Source organism: Mustela putorius, unplaced genomic scaffold, assembly GCF_011764305.1.
Source record: "Mustela putorius furo isolate JIRA1106 unplaced genomic scaffold, ASM1176430v1.1 tig00000129_pilon_pilon_pilon, whole genome shotgun sequence".
NCBI lineage: Eukaryota > Metazoa > Chordata > Mammalia > Carnivora > Mustelidae > Mustela > Mustela putorius.
Window position 1 is genome coordinate 8,392,065 of NW_025421290.1, and position 12,230 is coordinate 8,404,294.

The window sequence follows — 12,230 nt, forward strand, 5'->3', positions numbered from 1 at the left end:
AGATAGAACATGCCAAAATGTGGTGGAGAAAAATAGTACAGAAGTCACACTAACTGGATTTGAATTCTCATTCTACCGCTTATTAGTTGTGTGATTCTGGGCAAGTCATTTAACTGCTTTCTGCCTCATCATTCTCAGCTATAAAATGAGAATAATAACAGTTAACACATCTAAGGGTCTTAGGACAGGGTATCAATACTGGGGATATTTATAAGATATTAAATAAAAAGATGCATGTAAACAAAGTTTGAATTTTTGAAGAGAGAGATTTCTTTGAGTCAGAATACTTAAGGGAGTTTCCATGGAAGGCTTAATGGATCAGGTTGAATTTGAGCTCTGAATTTCAAAATTAGAAATATTTCTTTTCTGTACTTAATGACTCCCTTCTGAAGCCAAGTTCATATCTTACTGACCCATCAGACAAAAATGTATCAATAGTGCATCTATTATTCCAAAATCAGAATTTTTTAAAATTATGAAATAATATCTTTTTATAAAACATATAGAACATGCACAGGTATGGAGAAGAAAATATAGTGCTCCAGTATGCTCTGTTGATATTTTCTTGCATTTCCTTCCTGTCTTTTTTTCTAAGTATGTATTTTAATCAAAATGTGGTCATAGTACATATGTAGTTTTGTGTCCTACTTTTTCATTAAGTCCATTGGATAGCATTTTCCCTTGTTGTCACTTACTTTTAAAAACTTTTTTTTTATTATGCTATGTTAGTCACCATACAGTATGTCATTAGTTTTTTTTTTTTTTTTTTAAGATTTTATTTATTTATTTGACAGACAGAGATCACGACTAGGCATAGACGTAGGCAGAGAGAGGGGGGAAGCAGGCTCCCTGCTGAGCAGAGAGCCTGATGTGGGGCTTGATCCCAGAACCCTGAGATCATGACCTGAGCCGAAGACAGAGGCTTTAACCTGCTGAGCCACCCAGGCTCTCCCATCATTAGTTTTTGGTGTAATGTTCCTAGATTCATTGTTTATGTGTAACACCCAGTGCTCCATGCAATACGTGCCCTCCTTAATACCCAATACCAGTGACATCATATACCATCATGAGAAATCTATTTATTGCTATAATTTGGATTATTTAAAATTTGCCACTAGTATATAAAAACTGCAAGCATTTTTTTTTACATAAGTTTTTGTGAGGTTCTTTGACTTTTTTTTTTTTTTTTAAAGACTAGAACCCTAGAAATGAATATATTAGGTTAAAGGCTGGGTTTTTAAACCTCTTAATGTTTAAAGTCAAAATTATTTCAGAAAACTTTAACTAATTTACTGTCTCCCTGGCAATGCTGAAGAGTTTATATCTCACTGAAAATTCACTATAATTATCACTTTAAAATATTCATCAGCTTAATAGATAAAGCATAGCATTTCCCCTTAAATTTGTAATTATTTGCTTACTAGCATGGTTGACCTTTCTTCATACGTTTCTCTGCTTTGGATTTCTCCATCTGTGATAGTCTGTACCCCTTGTTCAGTTTCGAGGGGAGGTTTTTGATGTTCCTATCTACATGTATGAGCTCTTTGTACAGTAGAAAAAGTAACTTTTGGTCATATTTGGCCAACATATTTCTATTTGTTTTTGACATAGGGAAGTTTTACATTCTTACAAAGTCAGTTTAAGAATTTTTCATTGATTCATGATTTTGTTCATGTTTTTAAATTTATAAAGTTTGAAATTTTGTCTTAATAAAATCTGTATAAGAAATTAAATTTCTACTAAGGAGAGGTAGAAGAGATGTTTCTTTCTCATTCTGATTTCTTTTGTCCTCCTCTCCCTCCTTCTCCTTTTCCAAAATAATCTGTTAATCAAAGACAATTTGTGGTTAATTTTGGAAAAATACATTTTTGTGAACTTTAAGGCTTCTACTCTTGGTTCACACCAGTATCTTGGAGAGTCTGTGGTAGTCAAATAGTTAAGGAGAAAATATTTTCCCATGAGCTGTAAATAAATTGTGGGGCATTGCTTGACAAAGATTCAAACTTTGGAATAGCAATTTTTAAAAAATCACATTTTGCTCTTGACTCTGTTTGCTCATGACTTAGTAGAATCCAGTTCTCTTTGTTGAATTTGCTGTTGTTGGTTAGACCCTGCTAAGGAGATAAATCTAAAATGCACATTGTGTCATCATTTGTTTTCCTGGGAGAGACTGATTTCTATCTACCCTCTACACTGCTTTTCAGCAGGTCTGCCATAAGTGGGGAAGTATTGGGGGAAGTTTACACAATCATATCTCATAGGAGGTTTAATGTAAATGAGATTAAACCTTAACATTGTTTCCCAATTATTTTAAATGTCACTGTAACAGGTTTTTAAGGTTTTGGTGTTTCTTGCTTTTTGTTTTTTTGTTTTTTGTTTTGTTTTGTTTTGTTTTTTGAACGGAAGTATTAACTAGGACTGCCAGGGGCAGTTAGTTTGAGAAAAGCAATACCGTGCATCTTAAATTGGGTAGAAATTTTTATGACTCAAATTCTTCATTTATTATACCCAGATGGTGGGAATAGGCTGCTGTCTCTAATGCCCTGGTGGAAGTAAACCATGAAGGGATCCTTTTCTAAGATGGGAGCCTCGCTAAGAAGTTTGAACATGGTACCAACATTGCCTTTTCTTTAACATTGTGACTGGTGGTTCACATTGCAGCATCTTTAACTTAACTTTAACTTTAACTTAAATATGATTTAAGCAGCATCTTTAACTTAAATATGATTCATTGATTTCTTTGAGATTTAAAGCTCTTCCTGAAAATTGCAGTTGCCTATATGTACATTGGCTAAGAAATTAACTGAAGGTGTTGCTTTACCAAGTAACTACCTGCCTGAAACCTGAAAAGATGAAGCAATCTTTTTGTTCACTCAACACATTACTTGTTTGTTACCCATAAAGTACATGATACCCTAATGTAGTCAGGAAAAGAAGTTGTTGGAAAAAAGCTCAGTATGAAAGTTGAACAAACTATAAGTACTATTTATAAATCATATCTTACTGGGAAATTCTTTTATTTTAAGAAGACCTTTATTTAAAAATTAAGTATACTGGCAAACCATAAAGGACTTGATGATAGAGAACAAACTGAGGGCTGCTGGAGAGGAGGTGGGGGGGATAGGCTAAATGGGTGATGGGTATTAAGGAGAACATTTGTGATAAGCACTGGGCATTGTATGTAGGCGATGATTCACTAAATTCTACTCCTGAAGCCCGTACTACATTATCTGTTAACTAACTTGAATTTAAAACTTGGAAAAAAAAATACTGGTATAATGTGGCATTGTTATTAGCTTAACATACATAGCATCTCATAATTATAAAGTATGTTTACATATGATATCTCATTTAATTTATACAACTTTGTTTGTGGTAGGTAGGGAAGAAGAAAGGATCATCTTATTTTTACCCATCAATGAGTTGATAGCTAAATCTACCTGCTAATAAGAGAGTGAATCAAGAATCAGAAGGAATTCTGAGTCTTAGGCTGATTCATTTCTTCTCTATTATAATGCTGAAGGAGAAAATAATGAGTGGCTACATTTGCATGTATGACACCTTAAAATTTAGGCCAGCATTTTCTTGGTAATTGCTGTCATAGTTTTTTCCTTTTAAAAATGAGTGTAAACTAGGGTATTGCTAGGATTCTTATCTCTCACTATAGATGGACAAGTAGCTATGGTTTAACTATAGTAAGACTGTGGGGGAAAAAAATCATAATCTTTCAAGTTTAAATATGGAACATTTATTTTGTGATTACTTTAGGAAGGAAAATCCCAGGTTTTGTTTTATCTAAACATGGTGTCAGGATTTCCTTTGTTGTTTTTTTCTATCTCATTTGATAATAAGTTTATCAGGAGATGCAACATTGAACTGGCAAATAAGTGTAGCCAGAGTCACCTAATCTGCCTGCTCCTTAGGTGGAGGGATTTCCTCTCTGAGGGTAGTGTGGGTAGACGAAGACAGGCTGGGTTGTATGCTGCTGAAACCACTATTTTATGTTGGAAGAATGAACCACAGAGAGATAATTTTGATTGTTTGACTTACTGTGGATTTCTGCTAAACCCAAAGCTTAGTGTGGATTTCTCCCAAACCCACATTCTAGTCATGGTGCCCCTTCTCAGCAGAAAGCAGATGGGAAGAGGACCGCCATCATTTATACTTGGGATATAGTGCAACATGGATGCAGACCTAGAAGATAATTGCTTAAAGGTCAGAAAACCGAGGAACTAGACCATAATCAGTTCAATTCAACAAATGTTTATCAGGTGTCTCTTCTGGGTCAGGCATAGTTCTGCGACCTAGGGCTATGGCAGAAAGAAAATGGTATAGTCAGTGCACTCATGGAACCAGAGGTGAGGGGAATTACTCATATTAAACATGTGGTGAATTACAAAGATAAGGAATGTTATGGATAAAATGGATAGGGGACTAGAGGAATGAAGAATAAGGGGATTGAATCTAGTCTAGGGATTGAGGGAAGACTTTAATTTTTTAAACTTTAAAAAATTCTTAAAAAAAAAAAAAAAGGCAGAAGAATTTAGAAAACCCAAAGTATGGTGGTTAATTTTATGTTCAACCTGACGGGATGGTGAGATGCCCACATAGTTGGTCAACATGGCCTGGGTGTGTTTGTGAGGATGTTTCTAGGTAGGATTAACACAAGACTGAGTAAAAGAGATTGCCTTCCCTAAGGTAGGTGGCCTTCATCCAACCAGTTGCAATTGGGCCTTACCTTAGAATTAATATGATTCATCAAAGGCATGAAGTTACTTAACATTAACAAAAACTTAAAACAATTACTGAATTTTAACAACAATGATTTCATGTTGCCACTCAACTGATAGAGAAAATCTAACAATGATACATATTATTCATACGTAACTATACAACTGTATATATATATGAATATCAACTATATATTACCATGGCTAGGGAAAGAACTGGATATTGTAGAAAGGATGAATCCTGAAGATAAATACAGTTGTCCAAGAAGAGTATGAGTTATCAGCCAGAGAGTATTTATAATATTGTATGATTTAGTATTTACAGTGATTTATAATATTAGGAATGGCAAATTTGTGATGAAAACACAATAGAAAATGTGGTGCTTTTCCACAGAAAGCTTATGAGGTAATTCTGAACCAGATCAAGTACCTTAATTACACCACTAAAGGACTTTGAGTCTAGCAGAAATTTTGTCTGTGCAAACAGAAACTCACATGGGAAGTGACATGGGGCAGGAGTGCACAGAGGTGGGAGCAGTTAATCCCTTGAAGACATTTTTATTAAGAGCAAACCAGACTGAGGCATTCCTGTTAGCAATGAGGAGTCAGCAGTGAGCAAGAGACACAGACCCTGTTAGAGTATAGGCTTATGACACAACTAGGAGCTAGTGAACAAATAGTCTTCCCCAAATTATTCAGTGATGCTTGTGCTAAGTGTCACAAAGAATTTTGGGTGCTATGAGGGCATAGGAGGAAGGTTAGGAAAGGTTTTTCAGAAGAAGTGTTGTTTTAGCTTTGACAAGAAGAAAGAACAAGAATCAATCCAATTGAGGGAGAAGGGGAGAGCCTTGTTATCAACAGATGGAAGACCCGCATTGGAAAGGAGAACAACAGCTCTGAACAATTGAAAGGTGGGTATGTGTGGTGCATGATGAGCTAGAGAGATATGCTAGATTATCTGGGCCTTCAGGACCTTAACAACATGAGAAAACCGTGACAAGTCTTCAGGCAAAAAAGTGACATGATCAGATGTTCATTTTTTTTTTTCTTAAAGATTTTATTTATTAGTCAGAGCGAGAGAGAGGGAAAGAGAGAACACAAGCAGGGGGAGCAGCAGGTAGAGGGAGAAGAAATCTCCCCACTGAGCAGGAAGCCTGATGTGGGACTCGATCCCAGTGGGATCATGACCTGAGCTGATGGCAAACACTTACCAGACTGAGCCACCCAGGTATTTCCAGATGTTCATTTTAAGAAGATAGTTCCATCCCCTGGCGAACAGACTGTAGGAGACGAAGAGTAGGAAGATGAAAAGTGTTACAGTCGGAGCAGGCCTCAGGGAACAGTGGATTAACCCAGAGTGTTAGTGATGCACACAGAGAGAAGAGGATGGATAAATACATTTGTTGTGGAGGTAGAATGAACAGAGTTATTAAATGCAAGGGACTATGGTAAGGAAGAAACCAGAGTTTGGGCACGAGTGTCTGGGAAGGTGATAGAGTCATATTATTAATCTGTGGAGGAAGATAGAGGGATTAGTTTTGAGGACAGCTTACAGGTTAAACCACAGATATGTCTTGCAGGAGATCAGAAATGAGAAAGTACCCCACAAATACCAGAAGGAAATAATATAGAAGGGCATGAAGGCAGAAAGAAGGCCCTCAATGAATGTGTCTGCTTATAGAAGAGTGAATAGAAGGGAGGAATCTGTTGTAGTGAAGAAAAGGGGAAGACAGCCTCAAAGGAAAGACAAATATATTTGGATTCAGCCTGTTGAGACTACAAAGATGGTACAGAAGTCCAGTGCTTAGAAGTTAGGTTAAAGATGATCTAAATACTGGAGGTACCTGGATGGGTCAGTTGGTGGAGCAGGTGACTATTTATTTATTTATTTAAAGATTTTATTTATTTGACAGACAGAGAGAGAGGACAAGTAGGCAGACCAGCAGGCAGAGGGAGAGGGAAAAGCAGACTCTTTGCTGAGCAGGGAGCCAGATGCGGGGCTTGATCCCCAGACCTCTGGAATCATGACCTGAGCCAAAGGCAGTCGCTTAAACAACTGAGCCACCCAGGTGCCCCAGCACGTGACTCTTGATCTTAGGGTTGTGGGTTCGAACCCCGGGTTGAGTGTAGAGATTACCTTTAAAAAATCTTGAAAACTGGGATGCCTGGGTGGCTCAGTTGGTTAAGCAGCTGCCTTCGGCTCAGGTCATGATCCCAGCGTCCTGGGATCGAGTCCCACATCAGGCTCCTTGCTCAGCAGGGAGCCTTCTTCTCCCTCTGCCTCTGCCTGCCATTCTGTCTGCCTGGGCTCGCTCCCTCTCCCTCTCTTTCTCTGACAAATAAATATCTTTAAAAAAAAAAAAACTTGAAAACAAACAAACAAAACCCCGATTATCCCAATGTCTTTCCTCAAGATGGATCATGTAAGCAAAGAGGAAGGAGGCACCCTTATTGACACCCTGAAAAGATCCAGTAGTGACCAAAAAGTAAATAGAACCAATTCTTTTCCTGGATATTCAGTCCTATGCAAATATTAGTATGGTGAAAGGGGTTGTAAATAGTGGAAAGAGGGACTGTAGATTTTAGAAATCCTATAGGAGCTGCTTTGAAAATAAGGACAAAAGCAATGGTAATAGCAACAAATACTACTGCTATTCATGGTGCTTCCAACATGGGCTCACTAAGCACTTACCTATTGTCCTCGACCCGCAAGGACGACAAGAGGCCTGTTATGGTGTTAATGCTTCATTCCCGTTTATTTTGTCAACTTCCTTAGCTTATATACAGCAGGGTGACCAATAAGGGGCCAAGCAATGGGGAGAGCCAATGAGAGTCTTGTTACTATGCTGATTAAATTTGAAACAGCCAATGACTATGTCCTCCTTTAGGCTGGCTTCACCAGAAAGTTTGTTGTTTACTTGCAGCATATTTTGCTGGCTGTGAGCCAAGCACCATCTTGTAATGGCGGGGATTTTCCCGGCCGGAGGCGGTCCCCGACACTTACCATATTTGATCCCATTTCATTTGTCCATCCACTTTGTAAGTATATCTTTAAGTCTCCATTTGAAGTTAGAAAACAGAGCTCAGAGATATAGTTAACTTGCCAAGCATTAAGCAACTAAGAAGGAGCAGAGGCAAGATACAGGTCTAAATTTGATTAACTCTCAAGTCCTTGTGTTTTACCACTAATCTCTCCACATCATTTCTGTCCTCAAGAAACATCAGGAGACCCACAGTTGATATTTTCTCTAGGAGGAATCTGAATCTAGAAGGAATGGCTCTGAATGCTCCATTTATACCAAGCTTCTAGACCCATCTAGGTCCCACTGCTGTGGAAGCAGCTGCTTAGGATTGAAGAGTTTCCAAAAGGGCCAAACATAAGAATAGGGAAGGAACTGAAGTCTCTCCATTTCCTCACTTGCAGTAATGCCAACTATCTAGACTTAAACTCTATGCATTGATTGCTATTCTAGTTTCATTTTCTGAATCTCTAGGGTAAGAAAGGGTCTTTGTCCAGACAACGCTTGCCCACCACCTCACATGCCTTTCAAGAAGTGATTGTACTGGGATTTGAACTCAAGTCTGGTAGCATTCCAGTGTGCATGGGCTTCCTCATGCATCACACAGGCCCTTTGTGAGACTGGGGGAGGTCGAAGAGGACAAACACAAGGACTGTGGAGGAGCCTTTTAGTTTGAACAGTTGGGAGACAAGAGCTTCCATGGAGGGTTGTGACTAGGATCTAGAAAGTCTAGAATTTAAACTGTACTCCACTGGCCACAGATAATAAATGGCCTCAGCTCCTTCCTCCTTTATGGAAATCCAGCTTATGGTATATATCATAGGCATGTCAAGAATGAGTTTTGTGGCCTCAGAAATTTCATTGTTAAAAGTCATGCACCAAAGTATAGGATAATAATTATAGGAGAGAAAACGGATTTTTACCAAGTTTAACTCAATTTAGCATGGTGTCTTAACAAATCTTGAGTTCCAAACGAATTCCACTCATTGGGGATTCAAGTTCACATGTCTTTGCAACACACAGTTTCCTGCTGCTATGAAAAAAGGGCTTTAGAAGACTTACAAGGCTTCATAGACGTCAAATAAGTCTTATGAAACATGTTCACGTGTTAAGTGTAAATGAGTCAGAAACATAAGGATTAAATTTTTCCTTAAAATACACAGAGGTTTGAAAATGAAGGGAAAAATGCTGAGGGCAAAACGTGTTTTGGATTTTGGCAAACCCAAAACATTTGAAAAAAAAAAAAAAACGGTTTGATGTTTGATGAACCCTAAATACAGCAGAGTTTGCTCATCTCTCATTATGATGAAGACCAATAAACCATTTTTGTGTGAAAACAGAATCCCACTGGAACCGCCTGTGGACCCCTCACTACTGTAGAATTTGACTGATTTTTTATTTCATTGATTTGCAAACTTCCTAACTCACACAGTGGTTGGTGGTCTCCCCCGCATGAGTTCTCAGCAAAGCCATAATAAGAGAATACTGGAGGAGATGTCTGGGATTACTAAGACTTCATTTGTCTTATAAAATGTACTTTGGGGCATAACCACTGTACAATAAAACATTAACATAAATCATTAAAATGGAACCATGCCTTGTCGAGATAAATAAGAGGAGTATGTTTCATGTGGTACTGTCCTTATTTCTTTAAACTGATTTGTTCACTTGCTAATTTGCAAACCTGAACAATCAGACATTCTGTGGTTTAAACTATGGCAGTGAGACTTCTCCATTCATAGATTTCCCATGACTACCTCTGATTTTTCATTGGAGTTTCTAAAGTAGTCGTAAAGATGGGAACAGTGTCTGGTGGGGGCTTTTGGAGCCATGGCAGTAGTAGGAGGTGAAAACAGAGATAATACTTTTTCTTCCTGCAGTACTTTATGAGGCCCTATGTGAGATCAGAATTAGAAATATCATTTTTGTTCCTTCAGTCTTAGATCTCTTAAGCAAACAGTGACTCCCCCGTTAAAACTATTCTTTCTGAATATGGGTTGGCCTTTAAGTTGAGCTAAGACTACTTTATCCTTGTGAGGCTCTGGTAGTTGGATTTATGTGACAAGCCACTCACTTTATTAAAATATTTTCATAATGTGTATCAAGAAAAGCCTCAGAAACAGATAGAAAAATAACAACAAGAGGTACCAAGGATTGAGTGAGTGCTATGTGCCAGTCCTTATGCTAAGCTCATTGCATACGTCACATTGTTCAAAGTTCTCTTGAGTGAAACATAATTATCTCCATTCTGCAGATGAGGAAACAGAGGTTCACTGAACTATAACACATTGGTAGAGCTGGTATTTCAGCCATTCATTTATTTGAATGGCTATTAAACAATTGATTTGTGTCAGGCATTATTCCAGGTTTTGGGGATGTAATTATGAATTAGATATATCTCCTGCCCTCACAGACTTTACATTCTAGATGGAAGAAGACCTTTCTGGTTTCAGAATCTCATTTCTTTTCTTCTTCTTCTTCTTTTTTTTTTTTTTTTTTTTTGTTAGGATTTTATTTATTTATCTGACAGACAGAGATCACAAGTAGGCAGAGAGGCAGGCAGAGAGAGCAGAAAGGAAGCAGACTCCCTGCTGAGCAGACTCCCTGCCCTATGTGAGGCTCCATCCCAGGACTCTGGGATCATGACCTGAGCTGAAGGCAGAGGCTTTAACCCACTGAGCCACTCAGGCACCCCTGAGAATCTCATTCTTGACCACTATATACATTCTTCATGGATTTTAAGATTTTTAAGTATAATAATAAAGACATCATTTGATTTATCTTGGATTTATTTTGGATTTATCTTGGATTACATGAAAGTATTGCAGGAAAAAGGCTGTTGGTGGGGTATCAACCCCTTTTCTGCCAAAGCAGAAAAGAAAACCCCTGATGTGAGAAGTTACTCTTCTCTATTTTGCAAATTAGATTACTCTAAGTTTAAAATCATATCTAAATATACAATATGGACTTGGACCTTGAATAGGTCTGGAGGATGTTCTCTCTGTCTTTACATGTTCCGCTGAAAAAGAGTTTTGCTTGATATCTCTGTTGACAAGTACTTGCCTGCATCTTTGTGATTTTCCTGAATGACTTATTTGAGGTTTTATTGATTTGAGGGTCAATCATCAGTGAAAAATTTTTTTTTAACCTGGAAAGCTTTGGATTGAAAACTTGAGCTGCTTATTTTTAATTTTCCAGGGTATAAGAATTTTGGCATGGAAAAGGATCTACACCAAATTTCTGATTGTATAGAAACCGAGAAACTAAGGCTAGAGATTTAAAATACACACAGTCCTCACGAGGGCAGGCCGGGTCTAAAACTCCTATAAAAGAAGCAATACTGATCTTCCTTAAACTGAGTTTTACTGATTACTCCTATGTCCTTTGGAGTCATTCTTGCCCTTAAGATTTACATAGTATTATTTAGAAATTCCATTCCATGTTTGTAGGAAGTCAAGTATGTTCCCCAAGTTTTCTACAAATTTCTAAGGGCTGACTGTCCCATGCCTACCTCCACGCCACATTCCAGAGGCTCCCGTGTTAGCTTGGTTTATAGAGGGATCATCTGTCATATTATATTCCCCTTCCATGATGTGTTGACCTACACATGGAACTCAAAGCTTTTACTTGATTTCATATTCTCTTTCACACAGGGAAAGAGCCAAGCAAACAAACAAATAAACATTTATATGAAGTCTTTATGTATTTATCAGACGTTGCTGAGGTTGTGGTAACACAGAAAGGATTTAATGTTGCAACATCTAAACACTGAACACTAGGTATCCTTTATTTTAAAATTATGCTTGTCCCTATCAGCAAGTAAGCCTCAGTCTCTAGCCATGTTGCCCTAGGGGCTATTTCTTTCTCTTCCTGCTGCTGCTTCCTTTTCTTTCCCCTTCTCCAGAACAAAAGCCAAGTTCTTGTATGTTCTATGTTATTTTAAAATTGAGATATAATTCACATTGAGATATAATTCCATACTATCAAGTACATCAAGTATTTTAAAGTGAAAAATTTCATGTTTTTTTAGTATATTCACAAAGTCATGCAATAATCATCATTGCTTAGTTTTAAAAGATTTTCATAGCCCCAGATGAACACCTATATTCGTTAAGCAATTCTCATTCCTCTGCCCCTAGCCTCCAGGCCCTTATGGATTATTATTAATCTATTATTTTGTCCTTATGGATTACCTATTCTGGGCATTTCATATAAATGGAATCATACAACATATAGTCTTATAGTCTGGCTTCTTTCATGTAGCACAATGTTTTCATTCCATGCTGTAGTATTCATCTGTAGGTCTTTCCTTTTTATGATTGGATAATATTCTGTTGTATGGCTAGGCCTATTGGTTTGCCCATTCACCGGCTGATGAATATTAGGTTTGTTTTCAATGTTTGACTGTTGTGAATTATGCTGCTATGAGCATATGTGCAAAAGTTTTTGTATGAACATATATTTTTAATTCTCGGGTATA